Genomic DNA, 17648 nt, shown 5'->3' on the forward strand with positions numbered 1-17648 from the left:
CGGTCTGTCCGGCGCGAGCTGCGACGCCGTGAGACAGGAGATCGGCGCGCCTTCCTGCGTCCGTTGAAGCGGCTGGCAGTGGACGGTTCGGGAGAGCGTTTCAGGGGTGCTGCGCCGGTCTTCGCCAGACATCGCAGTTTATTAGGAGGTAAGTGATTCGTGATATGTTGTTTCATTTACTTGTTAAATTCTACTTGTTTTCTTGGTCAGTCTGTCGTCCCCAGCTTGCTCGTCTGTCTCTCGTCCGCATTTGTTAGGCAGTTAGTGTCTGTCTGTCCGTCTGCCGTACGTTAATAGCCGCTTCTGTCATGTTTGTCGGATTCGGCGTTAACGAATTTATTGCTTAAGGTGTAAAGGCCGAATTCCTGAAATATGTTTTTATCTTGCCTATCATCTTGAGAAGCGGTATATGTGTAATGTAGAGCATGTTTGTATATTTAATGTAAGACTGCATTTCATGGGTTTTTATTTAAATGGTCATTTTAGTATATAAAGTTGCCACCCTTCCACCGTAAGATTCTTTCAAAAACAAGTTGCATTTTCGGTGTCAAGTAATTTTTTTTTTTAATGTGACTGTTTTGTACCATTTTCATCCCTCCTACGGGGTGCATAGTTTATGTGTTTGTGTGAGTTGTTAAAATTTTTAGTTTAAAGTAATCTGGTGTGTTGCAGATTTGCACCAGTGCAGTCTTTCAGAGGTTGCTCTGAGCGGTCGTGACTACGGTCGTGTTAAAAGGGAGCGACAAGGTTCTCAGCCCAAAAGCTCATACTGTCAAAAATAAATCGTTATTTGTGCCTCTGAATAAATTGTAACTTGATATTTAGAGGGTGCTTTCTGATTATAATTTTTAAATCTGTTTAAAAAAAAGTGGAATTTAGGAATAAATTTTCCATTTGTTGAAAGAAACGTTACCCACTGGCAACTACTTCCACGCTCAAATAGTGTGATTAAATGTGTTAATGTTCTTGATGAATCGCTAGTAAATATAATAAATTCTTTAAGAAAAGATTTTGAAAGTAAATTCACGGTTCAAGGTGGTGCTCCATTATGCTGAAACCACATTTCCTGACAGACATTCAACGGCACAGCTTCCAAGAACGGATCCAGTACGTGTCGAAGGAAGACTAAGTACGCGGGACCCGTGTGCTTCGATGGAAGCAGGTATGGTCCAATCACATGACCGTCCAGAATACCAGCTCACACGTTAATTCCAAACCTGTCTTGAAATTCCTGAACATGCGTGGCATGAGTGTTTCCGTCCGCCCAGACATGGCTATTTCGAGCGTTCAGAACACAATCACTTGTGAACCTACAGGGTGTTTCAAAAATGACCGGTATATTTGAAACGGCAATAAAAACTAAACGAGCAGCGATAGAAATACACCGTTTGTTGCAATATGCTTGGGACAACAGTACATTTTCAGGCGGACAAACTTTCGAAATTACAGTAGTTACAATTTTCAACAACAGATGGCGCTGCAAGTGATGTGAAAGATATAGAAGACAACGCAGTCTGTGGGTGCGCCATTCTGTACATCGTCTTTCTCCTGTAAGCGTGTGCTGTTCACAACGTGCAAGTGTGCTGTAGACAACATGGTTTATTCCATAGAACAGAGGATATTTCTGGTGTTGGAATTCCACCGCCTAGAACACAGTGTTGTTGCAACAAGACGAAGTTTTCAACAGAGGTTTAATGTAACCAAAGGACCGAAAAGCGATACAATAAAGGATCTGTTTGAAAAATTTCAACGGACTGGGAACGTGACGGATGAACGTGCTGGAAAGGTAGGGCGACCGCGTATGGCAACCACAGAGGGCAACGCGCAGCTAGTGCAGCAGGTGATCCAACAGCGGCCCCGGGTTTCCGTTCGCCGTGTTGCAGCTGCGGTCCAAATGACGCCAACGTCCACGTATCGTCTCATGCGACAGAGTTTACACCTCTATCCATACAAAATTCAAACGCGACAACCCCTCAGCGCCGCTACCATTGCTGCACGAGAGACATTCGCTAACGATATAGTGCACAGCATTGATGACGGCGATATGCATGTGGGCAGCATTTGGTTTACTGACGAAGCTTATTTTTACCTGGACGGCTTCGTCAATAAACAGAACTGGCCCATATGGGGAACCGAAAAGCCCCATGTTGCAGTCCCATCGTCCCTGCATCCTCAAAAAGTACTGGTCTGGGCCCCCATTTCTTCCAAAGGAATCATTGGCCCATTTTTCAGATCCGAAACGATTACTGCATCCCGCTATCTGGACATTCTTCGTGAATTTGTGGCGGTACAAACTACCTTAGACGACACTGCGAACACCTCGTGGTTTATGCAAGATGGTGCCCGGCCACATTGCGCAGCCGACGTCTTTAATTTCCTGAATGAATATTTCAATGATCGTGTGATTGCTTTGGGCTATCCGAAACATACAGGAGGCGGCGTGGATTGGCCTCCCTATTCGCCAGACATGAACCCCTGTGACTTCTTTCTGTGGGGACACTTGAAAGATCAGGTGTACCGCCAGAATCCAGAAACAATTGAACAGCTGAAGCAGTACATCTCATCTGCATGTGAAGCCAATCCGCCAGACACGTTGTCAAAGGTTTCGGGTAATTTCATTCAGAGACTGCGCCATATTATTGCTACGCATGGTGGATATGTGGAAAATATCGTACTGTAGAGTTTCCCAGACTGCAGCGCCATCTGTTTTTGAAAATTGTAACTACTGTAATTTCGAAAGTTTGTCTGCCTGAAAATGTACTGTTGTCCCAAGCATATTGCAACAAACGGTGTATTTCTATCGCTGCTCGTTTAGTTTTTATTGCCGTTTCAAATATACCGGTCATTTTTGAAACACCCTGTATATTCATCTGTGAAGAGAACCCGACGTGGAAACAGCGGCGCGTCGATGCAACGGTGCAGGAACCATGCAGAAGGCGACGCGTTGTGGAAAGTCTGCTGGACCCATAGCGTGGTAAGGATGTAATTGTTGCCCATGCAGGACGTCCAAGACGGTAATACTGACTAACAGCCATTGCACGCGCAGTTGTTCGCGAATTTGTTGGCGGGCTGTCTTCAGTGCGACGCAGTACACCTCCTTCGAATTCGGGAGTGCGGCGTCGCCGTGGAGCACCACAGTCCTGCCTCCTCACGGTGAAGGTACCCGTTTCTCGTAGCCGTTGTGTAACTTGGGCAGACAGTTTGTGCGATGGAGTGTGACGGTGTGGAGAACGTTCGTGATACAGCCGTCTAGCAGCTCTTCCGCTACCTCCAACTTCGCCATACACGAGAAGCATGTCTGTGTATTCCGCAAACGTATTCTGCACCATGTTTCCTCTGTCGGTGATGCACAGGTATTGACTCGGTCTCACAGCAAAGCAGACAACAAGTGACATCTGGGGATCGTTTGATGTGGTACACGTCATCGTGTCTACCCTGTTGCATACCAGGACAAGGAAGTCTGAGACGTTTCTCTTGCTGTAAGCAGCCGTTGACGAGGTACACATCTGAAATGAAACTGTCGTAGAACGGAAACGATACGATTCCAGACATGGGTTCCTATTCAAAATGTTCTGTACTCACTACCCTCTACATGTCCTAGAAGTTTGTAACGGGAATTTCCGACCACCCAGTACAGATCAGGTGTGACATATCTACATAATATTTTTATACAAAATATGGATATCTAACGTATCTGATGCACTATACCTCAAAAAATCTAGTCCATGTGCACTATATATCGAGTCACATCGTAAAACAAACATTTCAAGAACATGCAAGGCGTAGTATCCCTGTATAAGGAAAACTACGGTCATACAAAGTGTCATGCATGTGCGGCGAGTATACATGGTCAAGTCCGATTGACAGCTGAATGAGGACTGAGACTCGCGAGCAAACGTTACAGATGTTATGATCAGTCATCAGGTTTCTCTCTAATAGTAACGAAAAGGAACACATCGTATCGTATAAAGCATAAGTACAAATATACGTCGATGAAATTGGATACTGTGCAACATATACAATTTTGCTATACAAGGAGTGATCCAAATAAGAGAAATTAAAAAGAACTTATAAATTTTTGAAATTAAAAAAATTGAAATATTTTAATTATTTGTAAAACATAAAAGAATATTTGTCATATAACGTATTTCCAATAATGAAGCTGTCCGCCCCGGTAACTGAGTGGTCAGCGCGACGGAATGTTATGCCAAGGGGCCCGGGTTCGATTCCCGGCTGGGTCGGAGATTTTATCCACTCAGGGACTGGGTGTTGTGTTGCCCGAATTATCACCACCTCATTGTCATCGACACGCAAGTCGCCGAAGTGGCGTCAACTCAAAAGACTTGGACCAAGCGATCGGTCTACCCGACGGGAGGCCCTAGTCACGCGACATTTCATTTCAATAAGGAAGCTCAACATGTGGCATGTTCAAATTAAATACGAGGGTTGTCCAAAAAGTAAGTTCCGATCGGTTGTGAAATGGAAACCACAGTAAAAACCAGAAACATTTTACTTGCAACAGTTAGGTACACTTTCCACCTATGTTTCTAAATAGTCGCCGCTCCAGCTTCGAGTTTTGTCGTAGTGTTGCGTCAACTTTCCAATATCCTCGTCATAGAAAGCAGCCGCCTGTGCTTTCGGCCAGTTATCTGCACTGGTCTGCAACACGTTGTCTGTGGAAAAATTGTGTCTTGATAGCCAGCGGTTCTTGGAAGCAGAGATGGGAGTCAGGGGGAGCCAATGACGGACTGTACTGTGGGTGATCAAACACTTCTCACTGGAAACGCTGCAGGAGCGTTTTCATTGCTATTGCAAGTGTTCGGAAGAGAACTGGCATGAAGAAGGAACTGCTCGACAGTTGTGTTATGTGGGCTGCATGACACAGGCGAACCAGGCCCTCATACTTGGAGGGAGACGCTATTCCCTACACATCTTTACGTGCTCACTGTTCACTCAGAACTGAAAAGAGCGACGTGACACGATCGACGGGCATACTGGAGACACTGAATAACACATCTGTGCATAGCTTTACGGGATTTTCCCAGTGGTTTCCATTTCGCGACCGATCGCAACTTACTTTCTGGACAACTCTCGTCTATCGACCAACAAGTTTCAAAATCAAGGTTTAAAAGGCAAGGAATGGATACAATATAGACGAATCACTTATTTTTATATACTTTTTTGAAAGCCAACATAAAAAGAATCGACTGCTGATTTCTAACGAACATATGTGAGTAATTTATAATACCTGTTACCGAGAGTACAGTTTGAAATCGAGATACAATGGAAATTATGTCTAGGTGAATTTAATTAGGATGTAGACGCCGAAAGGGAAACAAAAAACTGTTCCACTTTTTATACATGTACAAATCATTTTATCACTAATTTTACAAATGGAACCATACAAGCTGTTACACACACCATTCAATACCGAGCTCGTAAGATACACCGAGATAAAACAGTCATGGAAAAACGAAATGCACGTGTACAGATGGCGGTAGTATCGCTTAAATACGGTTTAAGAGGGCTACGCAATGGCGGAGCTGTCGTTTGTACTAGGATGATTTTCGCCGTGATTATGGCCGCACGATGGCAATTAACTTATTTTAAACGCGGAATTGAGTTCGAGATAGACGCATGGGACATTCCATTTTGGAAGTCGTTAGGGAATTCAATATTCCGAGGTCCATAGGGTCAAGAGTTTACCGATAATACCAAATTTTAGGCATTACCTCTCACCACGGACAAGGCAGCGGCCGACGCCTTTCACCTAACGAGCACCGAGCGAGGTGGCGCAGTGGTTAAACACTGGACTCGCATTCGGGAGGACGACGGTTTAATCCCGCGTCCGGCCATCCTGGTTTAGGTTTTCCGTGATTTCCCTAAATCGCTCCTGGCAAATGCCGTGATGGTTTCTTTCAAAGGTCACGGCCGACTTCCTTCCCCGTCCTTCCCTAATCCGATGAGACCGATGACCTCACTGTCTGGTCTCCTTCCCCAAAACAACCCGCAACCTAATGAGCGAGGACAGTGCCGTTGTCGGTGTTAACAACCTCAGAAATCAGTGTGAGACGTACAATGAACGTAACCCTTAGAACAGCCTTGATAAATTTGGGCCGGCCGCTGTGACCGAGCAGTTCTAGGCGTTTCAGTCCGGAGCCGCGCTGCTGCTACGGTCGCAGATTCGAATCCTACCTCGAGCATCGATGTGTGTGATGTCCTTAGGTTAGTTAGGTTTAAGTAGTTCTAAGTCTAGGGGCCTGATGACCTTAGATGTTAAGTCCCATAGTGCTTAGAGCCATTTGAACCATTTGATAAATTTGGCATTAATGGGCTATGGCAGCAGACGACCGACGCAACAACCTTTGCTAACAGTACGACATCGCCTACAGCGCCTCTCCTGCTCTCGTGACCATATCGGTTGGACACTAGACGACTGGAAAACCGTGGTCCGGTCAGATGAGTTCCGATTTCAGTTGGTAAGAGTTGATGGTGGGGTTCGAGTGTAGCGCAGGTGCCACGAAGCCATGAAACCAAGTTGTCAATAAGGGACTACGCAAGCATAATGGTGTGGGTTGTGTTCACGTGGAATAGGCTGGGTCCTCTGGGCCAACTGAACCGTTCATTGACTGTAAATGGTTATCTTTCGTTACTTGGAGACCACATGTAGCCATTCGTGGAGTTTATGTTCCCAAACAACGATGGATTTTTTGTTGATGACAGTGCGCCATGTCATGGTTTCACAATTGTTCGCGATTGGTTTGAGCGAATGATTTGGCCACACAGATCGCCCGACCTGAATCTCATGGAACATTTATGGGATATGATGGAGAGGTCAGTCTGTGCACAAAATCTTTCACCGGCAACACTTTGGCAATTGTGAACGGTGATACAGGCACCACGGCATATTGTTTCTCCAGGGGACTTCCAACGGCATGTTGACTCCACGCTATATGAAGTCGCTGTACTATGCCGTGCAAAAGGAGGTCCGACACGATATTAAGAGGTATCCCATGACTTTTATCACTTGAGTGTATGGCTCGACGTTTAGGTACGAGCTTGGTAAACGAGGTCTAGGTGCAATCAGAGGAAATAAACGGTAAAGAATATTTTAAAGAAGATATTAGCATCGAAAGCATAATACACACTAAAGTGTAAGTGCAGTATCATACGTATGCGAATTCTATATTAACTAGTAGTTTCCAGAAGCTCATCTAAGAAATAGGAGCAAGGATACGTATACAATACAGACAGTAGACTCAAGTATAGGAAGCGCCGTGATGAGAAATAACTGCTATATTGTCCACCATTACATGCAATCATTTATATTATATTCCACAAATAGCATACCATGAAATCCAGGTACTTCGTAAAACTGTCGTTCGATGTCCAGATACGGTTCAATGAAAATGCAGACAGCTATGCTTTACAGATCCGAAGATGGCAACATAGTATACCGAAATCTGTAATCTAAATAAATTATCGACAAAATGATGATGGCTGTCTGAAGTTTTTTCTTCAGTTTTCATACTAATCCACCCGCACACTGACGCAATGCCAAATACGAGCATATACAGGTGTCTCTCCAAAGATTCGTCAGGCACATTCTCTCTGGAGCCCCTGCAGATACTTGCAGTTTCGTTTTTGCAACGTGTAGCTACAGTCAGCCGAAACAAATACTGCTCCAGTGTTTAATGCAGCGGACAGCGGCTATGGAAAGCGACAGTTTGTTTCCTGTTACAAGAAAACGATTTTTAAAGGGGAATTTTACGTGCCAATCCGACAGAGCTGTCCCACATTTGTCTGGTGCGATATTCATCTTATCGATGTATGTTAACAGAGACGATAAAGCAGGTAGAACAGCCGGTACTCCAGCTACCGCCACGCAGAAGCGCTGCTCACTCGTTACTGGGCTACTGATTATTCTTCGTGTTTTACTGTTTCAGTTAACAAATATCAGTAAAACGAATACCGCACTAGGCTAATCTGGTGGCGCTCTATCGAATAGGCCTGCAAAATTCCTATTTAAAAAACATTTTGTTTGTAATGGAAAACAAACCGACGCTTTCCTTCGAAACTGGGCGTCGTATGAAAGACGTAAGCAGCAGGATTTGTTTGGGCTGAATCCAGCTACACGTTAATAAAACAAAATTGCAAGCATCTGCTGAAATACCAGAGAAAATTAGTCTGATGATCGCAGGAGAGACATCCGGTGTAACATCTGTAACTGCATAAACCCCTACGGACGAGGGCCACGTGTATTTCTGTGGCCTAAAGGCAGATGAGATAAAGCAAATAGTGGAAGCTTCTGGAATCACCGTCGCCAAAAATGGGAAAACCGAACTATCACTGGACAAGATAATGCTGCGTGGTTTTTGGGAGTGCCATGTCGATCTGTTAACAGATGATGCTCGCAACGGGGAAACCGTTTTAGGAGGATACTACCGAAATATCCTGACGAGATTATGGAAGGCTGTCAAGATGGAGCGTCCCGAGAAGCTCTCCTGCGGGGTGTTCTTCCTCTACGACAAAGACAGAGCTCATTCCGGTCAGAATTCAGTGGCACATGCTGCTTCTTTGGATTGTCAAATTTTGCTTCAACCCCATATTCACCCGACATGGCACCCAGTGACTTCTCCTTCTTTCCTCGGATGAAGACTTTACCGCTTGGCAGGTACGAGGGCTATTTGTTTATTAAGGTCCGATCGGTCGCGAAATAGAAACCACAGTGAAAACCCGATAAAGCTTTGCACATATGTGTTGGGCAGTGTCTCTAGTATGGTCGTCGATTCCATCACGCCACTCTTTTCCGTTCTGAGCGCACAGTGATCATGTAAATATACCTAGAAATTAGCACCTCCCGAGATGTATGGGTGTTTGCTGAGAGATTTCGCCTGATTTCAGGCACGTAACGTCACTGCCTCCTTCATGAAAATTCTCGACCACACACTGCAGGGGCAATTAAGACGTTCCTGCACCATTTTGCATAGGAAATGTTTGATCACTTACCATTCAGTCCGGACTTGGCTTCCTCTGAGTTTCATCTCTGGTTGCGTGAGCCCTGACTATGAAGACAACATTTTTGCACAGACAACTAGCTGCAGACCAGCACAGAAAATTGGCGGAAAGCACAGGCGGCTGCCTTCTATAACGAGGGTATTGGAAAATTAGTAGGACCATACGACAAATGTCTAAGTCGGGGCGGTGATTATGTAGAGAAGTAGCTGGAAGGTATAGTTAATTGTTGAAAATAAAGTATTTTTGATTTTCTCTGAGGTTTCCATTTCGTGATCGGTCGGCGTTTCGTAAATAAAGAGGCATCGTATTTACAGAATGACGACGAGGTGAGCGAGTCAGCACGTTTCCTGAACAGCCAAAATCCAGACTTCTACAATTAAGGGTTGTTCCAAGTCACCCCGCATTAGGAAATACATTGCTGGAAAAAAATTTGTACTCCCTTTTAGAAGTTTTCAATTCCCTCAAGATATATTGTTTAAACAGTGCATCCGGCGTCTATGAAATGATTACATTTACAGATCAATAGAACATGCGGTTTTGAGGTACCAGGTATCAACCCATGGTGAAACACCCATATTAATAAATGGGCGGCAACGCAGGCGCTGGTTGAAAATGGTTCAAATGGCTCTGAGCACTATGGGACTTAACTTCTAGGTCATCGGTCCCCTAGAACTTAGAACTACTTAAACCTAACTAACCTAAGGACATCACACACATCCATGCCCGAGGCAAGATTCGAACCTGCGAACGTAGTGGTCGCGCGGTTCCAGAGTGAAGCGCCTAGAACCGCTCGGCCACACCGGCCGGCCCTGCCACTACAAAGGCCACGATTTGACCCCTTTCAAACTCGCTCAGTTGGTTGTTGAAAGCACCAATGTGTCTGTGAAGCATAGTTGCCTGCTTGCTTCATACGTTTGCACTGCACTGAGCCTTCTGGCTGAGCATTCCCTGTTAAAGGATAGACACAGATGGCGCTCTGGTAGCTAAATCACTACGCTATCCCTTGGTGGACGACGTTTAATCCATTGTCATTAGATCTACTTCCAGATGGAATATGCCGTCATCAAATCTACATCGACATCTACATTTATACTCCGCAAGCCACCCAACGGTGTGTGGCGGAGGGCACTTAACGTGCCACTGTCATTACCTCCTTTTCCTGTTCCAGTCGCGTGTGGTTCGCGGGAAGAACGACTTCCGGAAAGCCTCCGTGCTCGCTCGAATCTCCCTAATTTTACATTCGTGATCTCCTCGGGAGGTATAAGTAGGGGGGAAGCAATATATTCGATACCTCATCGAGAAACGCACCCTCTCGAAACCTGAACAGCAAGTTACACCGCGATTCAGAGCGCCTCTCTTGCAGAGTCTGCCACTTGAGTTTGCTAAACATCTCCGTAACGCTATCACGCTTACCAAATAACCCTGTGACGAAACGCGCCGCTCTTCTTTGGATCTTCTCTATCTCCTCCATCAACCCGACCTGGTACGGATCCTACACTGATGAGCAATACTCAAGTATGGGTCGAACGAGTGTTTTGTCAGCCACCTCCTTTGTTGATGGATTAAATTTTCTCCCAATGAATCTCAACCTGGTACCCGTCTTACCAGTAATTAATTTTATATGATCATTCCGCTTCAAATCGTTCCGCACGCATACGCCCAGATATTTTACAGAAGTAACTGCTACCAGTGTTTGTTCCGCTATCATATAATCATACAATAAAGAATCCTTCTTTCTATGTATTCGCAATACATTACATTTGTCTCTGTTAAGGGTCAGTTGCCACTCCCTGCACCAAGTGCCTATCCGCTGCAGATCTTCCTGCATTTCACCACACTTTTCTAATGCTGCAGCTTCTTTGCGTACTACAGCATCATCCGCGAAAAGCCGCATGGAACTTCCGACACTATCTACTATGTCATTTATACATATTGTGAAAAGCAACGGTCCCATAACACTCCCCTGTGGCACGCCAGAGGTTACTTCAACGTCTGTAGACGTCTCTCCATTGAGAACAACATGCTGTTCACTGTTCACCATGCTGGTGGACAACAGACACGCCCAGCAGTGATTTGGGAATCAAAATCGACATCCTCTTTCCAGATGTATTAACTTTTTCCCAGCAGTGTCTGTACCACATTCTAAGATGAATATGTGGAGAAGGATACTTGCAAGTTTCATAGTCGCAGTTTGATTTATTGAGATGGTAATTAAAACCTTATGATCCTGCCACATGGTGTATCTGCATCACACACCACACCTGCAAAGTGGTTCTGGACTACGCTGCTTAATTGTCAAGCAGTTTCAGCACAGCGGGATGGCCCACGGTCCAGCTGAAGGAGGTCAGCCGTGAGTAAGACAGAGCATCAGCAGCAGCAGCGGGCCTGGTCCTGGAGCTGGAACGTGCACGGGGGCGGCCACAGGATTCCCGAGGGCCGCGGATGAGCGAGCGACGCTACGCGCGGCGGACGAGGCGGATCTTCGCCAAGGACGGCCGGCCGCGGGATGCGCCGTATAAAAGCTCGGCTCCGCCGGCGCCGCCTCAGTCGCTCTCGCACCGGAGCGGACAACACATACACCCAGCAGTGCCAACGGACGACTCTTCAGCACGAGACACAGGTACGTGCCACGGGACGTCCACTCCCAAGCGCTGAGTGATCTTCTACTTCGCGATCCAACAGTTATTCTCACGAAGTAATGAGTGCTATCGACAGGGGACGTTATATTGACTCCACATTTTTAGATTTTCAGAACCCTTTTGACGCCATTCATCACAAGTGACTTCTAATTAAATTTCTTGCCTATGGACTATCATCTCAGTTATGTGACTGGAATCGTGATTTTCTGCCAGAAAGGTCACAGTTCCCAATGAGTGACGGAAACAGAGTAAAACAGTTCTCCAAGGAAAAGTTATAGACCCTCTGTTGTTCCTGATCTACAAAAACGATTTAGGAGACAATCTGACCAACCTTTAAGATTCTTTGCAGATGATACCGTCATTTACCGTCACGTAAGGTCATCAAATTATCATAATAAATTGCGAAATGATTCGGACAAGACATCTATATGGTGCAAAAAGTGGCAGTTGACTCTAAAAACTCAAAACAGTGAATTCATCATCATGATCACTAGAACGAATCTCCTAAATTTCAGTTACACTATAAATCACACAAATCTAAAGGCTGTACACTCAGCTAAATACTTAGGGGTTACAATTACTAATAACTTAAATTGGAACGATCACATACACAACATTTTGGGCAAAGCTAACTAAATATTGCGATTTATTGCCAGAATACTTGGAAAATGTAACAGGCCTACTAAACAGACTGCTTACACTTCGCTTGTCCTCCCTCCTCTGGAATATTGCTGTGCGTGTGGGATCCGCATCAGATAGAATTGACGGAGGGCATCGAAAAAGTTCATAAAAGGGCAGCTCGTACTGTACTGTCGCGAAATAAGATAGAGAGTGCCACAAATACGAAACACGAATTTGAGTGGTACTCATTAAAACAAAGGTTTTTTTTTTTTGCTGCGGCTAGACCTTCTCATGAAATTTCAATCATCAAATTTCTCCTCAGAGTGTAAAATATTTTGCTGGCGGCCACCTACAGAGGGAGAAATGATCATCATGATAAAATAAGAGAAATTAGAGCTGGCACGGAAAGATTTAAGTGTTGGTTTTTGCCGCTCGCTGTACGAGAGTGGAACGATGGAGAAGTGGCTTAAAGATGGTTCGATAAACCTCTGCCAGGCACTTAATTGTGAATTGCAGAGTAATCATGTCGATGTAGATGAAGCACGAAATGGTTAGTCACAACTGGGAACGGTAACTTTGGGCATCCTCTCTCAAATCTGTTCTGTAATGGCTTCTAATAAACTTAGGCTTTCCGTAAAAAAATCTAGCATAAACATTATGATTTTGGATACGCTTTTCACGAGTGTTCGAAAGAGCTACGAAAAATTCTGCACGACGGGGATTAATTGGAAATACCAATATTTAATATTTTCAGCCGCACAGAAAACAAACAATTTCTTTCGTGTGTGTATGCGTGTGCGCGTGTATGTGTGTGTGTGTGTGTGGGTGGGTGGGTGGGTGTATGTGTGTGTGTGTGTGCATAGTCATATTGTTATGGTGAATCTGCAATGATGAAAGACGAAGATAACCTCAACTACGAAAAAAGTTGCACACGAATGAATGACTGAACTTAAGTCTAAACGGAAGACATCAGTTACATGAATGTGTGCTAAATTTTCTGAGACTTGATCGCTGTCATCACTCTGTTACCGGTTTCGTCTTTTACTTACCCGTTATTGATTTGCATATGAAAGACTGACAATCCCAGTTAATAGATATCTTACAGGTGTAACTGCTAAGGAGTTGGATCATTGCGACAAGTCGATCGCACAGAAATGTCACTTTTTTTCTCTTTTTGTATTAGCGATAACACAATACTTTCTGTCAATTGCTTTACACTATACTGTACGAAGCGGCAATACTCCAGATATATGTTGCTTTCTGTGTTGCTTGATCTCCTGACCAGATGTATCAAACAGTACATCAACTCCAAAATGGTCCTCTGGCGTTGGTTTCCAGTATGATACGTCACCATCTCCCGTAGTTTCAGTCTGAGGCGGTCTGTCTCTTCTTATTCATCATAGGAACGTATTGGATACACTCAGCTAGCTATGTCCGTCACGTAGTCTTCTTTTTTTCCTGTTTCACATTCATTCATCTACGATTATTTCACTGGGTTGTGTTTAGCGCCAGAGACGATAACACTCCGGAACACCTTTGCTTCGGAACGTAGTCCTACACTATACCATCCTCTGACATTAGTATGGTACCTTAGTGTTATTTCTGGTTAAAAGGAAGAATTACGGGGATTAAACGTACAGATAAGTAAATATTCTTAAGCTTTACGAGAAATACTTAATTTGCAATTGCATACTAGCGTCTTCTTGTGCTTGCTACACGACAAGAAAGCTACGGAGCACGAGAAACTACGAAAATGTGTTGTTTTGCGTATAAATTAATATGCTATAATATTTGTGAAGCTAATAACATTCACGCGCCGTCAGCAGTAATATCCCATAAAACTAAAATATTTTACAATTTTCCTGAAAAAAATACTCCACGTACCAGTTTTTGGAGATAAAAAGCAATTTAATGTTGGAGAACAAGGATGCCAAACACATCCCATGAAAGATTAAATTAATTATGAATTGGAACGCGGCGTACCACCCTGAGAGGCAGATCTAATACAATTCGTTTTGGCATCTACTGGCGGTAGATGATCGGTAGATATCGTTACCTTATCGAAGACAGACTGCAAGAGCAACCGAAACAATGGATTTTTTGCACCATGACATTACGGTAACAATATATACTTTTCGTCAGAAATGATGGTGGAATTTTGTGCAAATATTCTAGCCCTGTTAACTACCTGACTTGTATGAAAGCAGGGGATTTTGAGGTTTTCTGTCTCAACATTTTGTATTGGGTATCTATGTTTACATCTCTTCGCACTCTAGGCCAATGGGTGGTATAGATAACTACATAATGGGTCCTGTTAGTTGGGAAATAGTTTAATCTGTCTCATAGTTTTAGCTTCATATAACAGTAAAACGGCAAGATGTCTTTCAGTTGCGATGAAGCAGTTAATTTTCAAACAACATTGCTCGCCTTAGTGCCAGATAATTTACTGTACTGGACTCAATACGACATTTTACTGTATCTGCAAATGACTATTACTAAAAATGTTAAGCTACGTCCGAATCAGAGTGTTCAAGCCCGCATGACTCAGAAACACGGCCGAAATGCTATAGTTTCTGTATTAGCCTTCAGTTGCTTGTAACACTGGCCACCTCTGCCGTATTCTTCACAGTACGTGCAGTCATTGCAAACCGGAAATATGACGCTGGGATGACAGTCTGTCACTTCTTTACGAAGATTCGGATGGGAGCCATCACTGTTCCCAACACAGTTACTATACGCTTATACCTTGGCTTCTATCACCTACTGTCCCGACGTACGGGAATCTGACCGTAAATCTCTTGCCTGTCCGTTTTGCACCGTTGCTTTCTAGGACAGAAGTCGGCTGTTAGCATCTCTACAGTCTCTGGTTTCTAAAACTTGTTGCTACGCTTCATCAAGCTGGTTGTATTAGCGATTGATCCATTTCTATTGCAACGAATATGTGGAAATTACTCGCAACGCACTAATTCTGCATTACCTCAGGTGTTAGGAAAACTTACATCTCCTCTTTGTCTATGGGCAAGTTACATGTACTCTGTTACGATAAATTTTGGTAACATGAAATTTTTATCGTATTAAGAATACAATAATACAAAATTTGTAAGCCTAATTCTATATCTATTAGATAATTTTTCCCGAACGTCATACATAAATATCTACAAGGCTTTCTGTATTTCACTCTAACTGTTACTTAGAGACAACGCTTTTCAGTACTACTAAATATAATAAACTACTTGAAACAACAGACTAAAATCGACATTCTTAGGCCAACAGCTCTTACAGAGCTCTACATAACATCTTCTTGATGCTCCCGAAGCTATTGTGCATTGGGAGGACAAGCATCACCCCGATACAGCAAAACATCCAACACTGTTTAAGAATGTTGTCAATGTGTCGCTGTCCTGGTAGGTGAAAGAGTTTGTTTGTGTTCACCTGTGGTAGAAACAGTACCCACTTGAAAAAACGTGCTGTATTTACACAACGCTAATGTGATGAAGATGCAGGCTAATGGGAAACTAATAGAATCTTCAGGTCGATGGATTTGACTAACACCGTCAATTTCGACGACTCATTTCTCTTCGGCGATTCCGTGTTCGAGTTTTGCAATAGCTGAATGATCTCATTATGATGAGAAATCAGCTTCTATTTGTCAACGACTTAACGAATTATCTAAATAATACGCGGATTGCTAGACTGGGTTTTGGACCAAGGCCTCTTTTCGATTTTTTTGAAGCTACAGGCGTTGAAACTTCCCGGTAGATTAAAACTGTGCTGTAACGAGACTCGAACTCACGGCCTTTGTCGTTCGCGGGCAAGTGCTCTGAGGACAAAGCTACTCAATCACAATCCCTCCTCACAGCTTTGCATATGCCAGTACCTCAGCTCATACCTTACTGAGGTACTGGCGGTAGTAAAGCTGTGAGGACGAGATCTGAGTTGTGCTTGGCTAGCTCAGTCGGTAGAGTATCTGCCTGTAAAAAGCAAAGGTCCCGAATTCGAGTGTCGGTCCGGCACACAGGTTTAACACAGGAAGATTCATATAAGCGCACGCTCCGCTTCAAAATGAAAAACTTCAGTCTATAGACATTTTTCTGTAATCAGAAAGTGACATTTTTGAAAACGTATCCGCTGTGTGCAGCTGGTGCTAAACACGGTTGTTCAGTTATGACATTTTTGCCTGACTTCATTCCGAAGTCATCTCGTATTACCACTATACTTCAGTTACTGAACGATGACATGAAGTCCAAAACGATTTTCCAAAGAGTCTAATGTAAATTTTTATTGCTTTAAACAACTATTGAGAGAATAAACAACTGTAATGCCACCCATTATCTACTGGTATCGCCTTTCCCATTTTTTTCTTTACGTCAGAGAATCCACAGTACAGCCTTCATTATTGCAGATGCACCGAATGGATTTCTGTAACGTAACGTGTCATACAACTATTTTCTAGATACAAAAAACATAAGAGCACAAATAAACGTGTTGCTGAAATTGTATGGGTCGTTTTATGTCATAGCAAAACGAGAATAGTTCTTTCGCTACGAGATAAGAATCAATCGGCAAAGACTTATCAGTGGTTAGAATTATCACTCGAACTTCTGGTCTCTCCATTCTGAAATGTAACTTCGATCTGAGACTTCTACTTGGAATAGGCACGAAATATTTTATTTAGTTCACTGGCATTACACTTCAGATCAGTCATCGAAATGCTGCCTTTAAAGCTTGTATATTCGTTAGTAATATGGAATGCAGAAGTTATTGCTGGATTCCTTTTCCTCGCAAGCCCAAACAACAGTCTGAGGTTACAGATTACTTCAGAACAGTATCAGGTAATCAAAACTTCGCGTCAGTAACCTTATGTGTTAGTTAGTTCGCCACAATTTCATGAAGACATGTTTGTGATATCGAAAATAGCACACACAGACGATTACTCAGTGCTAATGGAGTTCAGACCATACATCGGGCGAAGAAAGCACGGAGTGCTTCATGCAATCAAAACACGGGAGACATTAGTGCATGAAAAAATGCTTACCTGAAGAAGGAATTGATTATTGGGGCTTTTGCTATGAAGCTCACTATTTACACCCATGTTTGTTTAGTAGTAAAATAGTATAAGGATGTCGCTCTTACCAGAAGACATGTTCATTGTTTTCCACTTTGGGGTTGGGATATTTCAGTTATGCATTAACATAAGTGGTTTTGTTTTATTTGCTTGGCAACAACTGGTTGTTTGCGTAGTTGTTTGCGTTGGGTGGAATAGATGTATTTTCTCTACAGTTAGTCATGTGAAGTTTCTTGTTAAATTGCTTTCAGTTGTGCGTATATGTCGAAGTTTCCGCGGTCATTCTTGGGATTGTTCTCTTTCTG

The 17648-nt window shown here is 43.5% G+C and overlaps 1 protein-coding gene across 50 annotated transcripts in view; it reads left to right on the forward strand.

The window, feature by feature from the left end:
* Nucleotides 1–11563: 11563 nt before the first annotated feature.
* Nucleotides 11564–17648, forward strand: part of LOC126419810 (collagen alpha-1(III) chain-like) — a 64219-nt gene continuing 58134 nt past the window's right edge. For all 50 annotated transcript variants that reach the window (XM_050086998.1, XM_050086999.1, XM_050087000.1 and 47 more), the window contains exon 1: nt 11564–11638. The gene's annotated coding sequence lies outside the window, so the exon portion shown is untranslated. The remainder of the gene's footprint in view (nt 11639–17648) is intronic.

Source organism: Schistocerca serialis, chromosome 9 (genome assembly GCF_023864345.2).
Source record: "Schistocerca serialis cubense isolate TAMUIC-IGC-003099 chromosome 9, iqSchSeri2.2, whole genome shotgun sequence".
Taxonomy (NCBI): Eukaryota; Metazoa; Arthropoda; class Insecta; order Orthoptera; family Acrididae; genus Schistocerca; species Schistocerca serialis.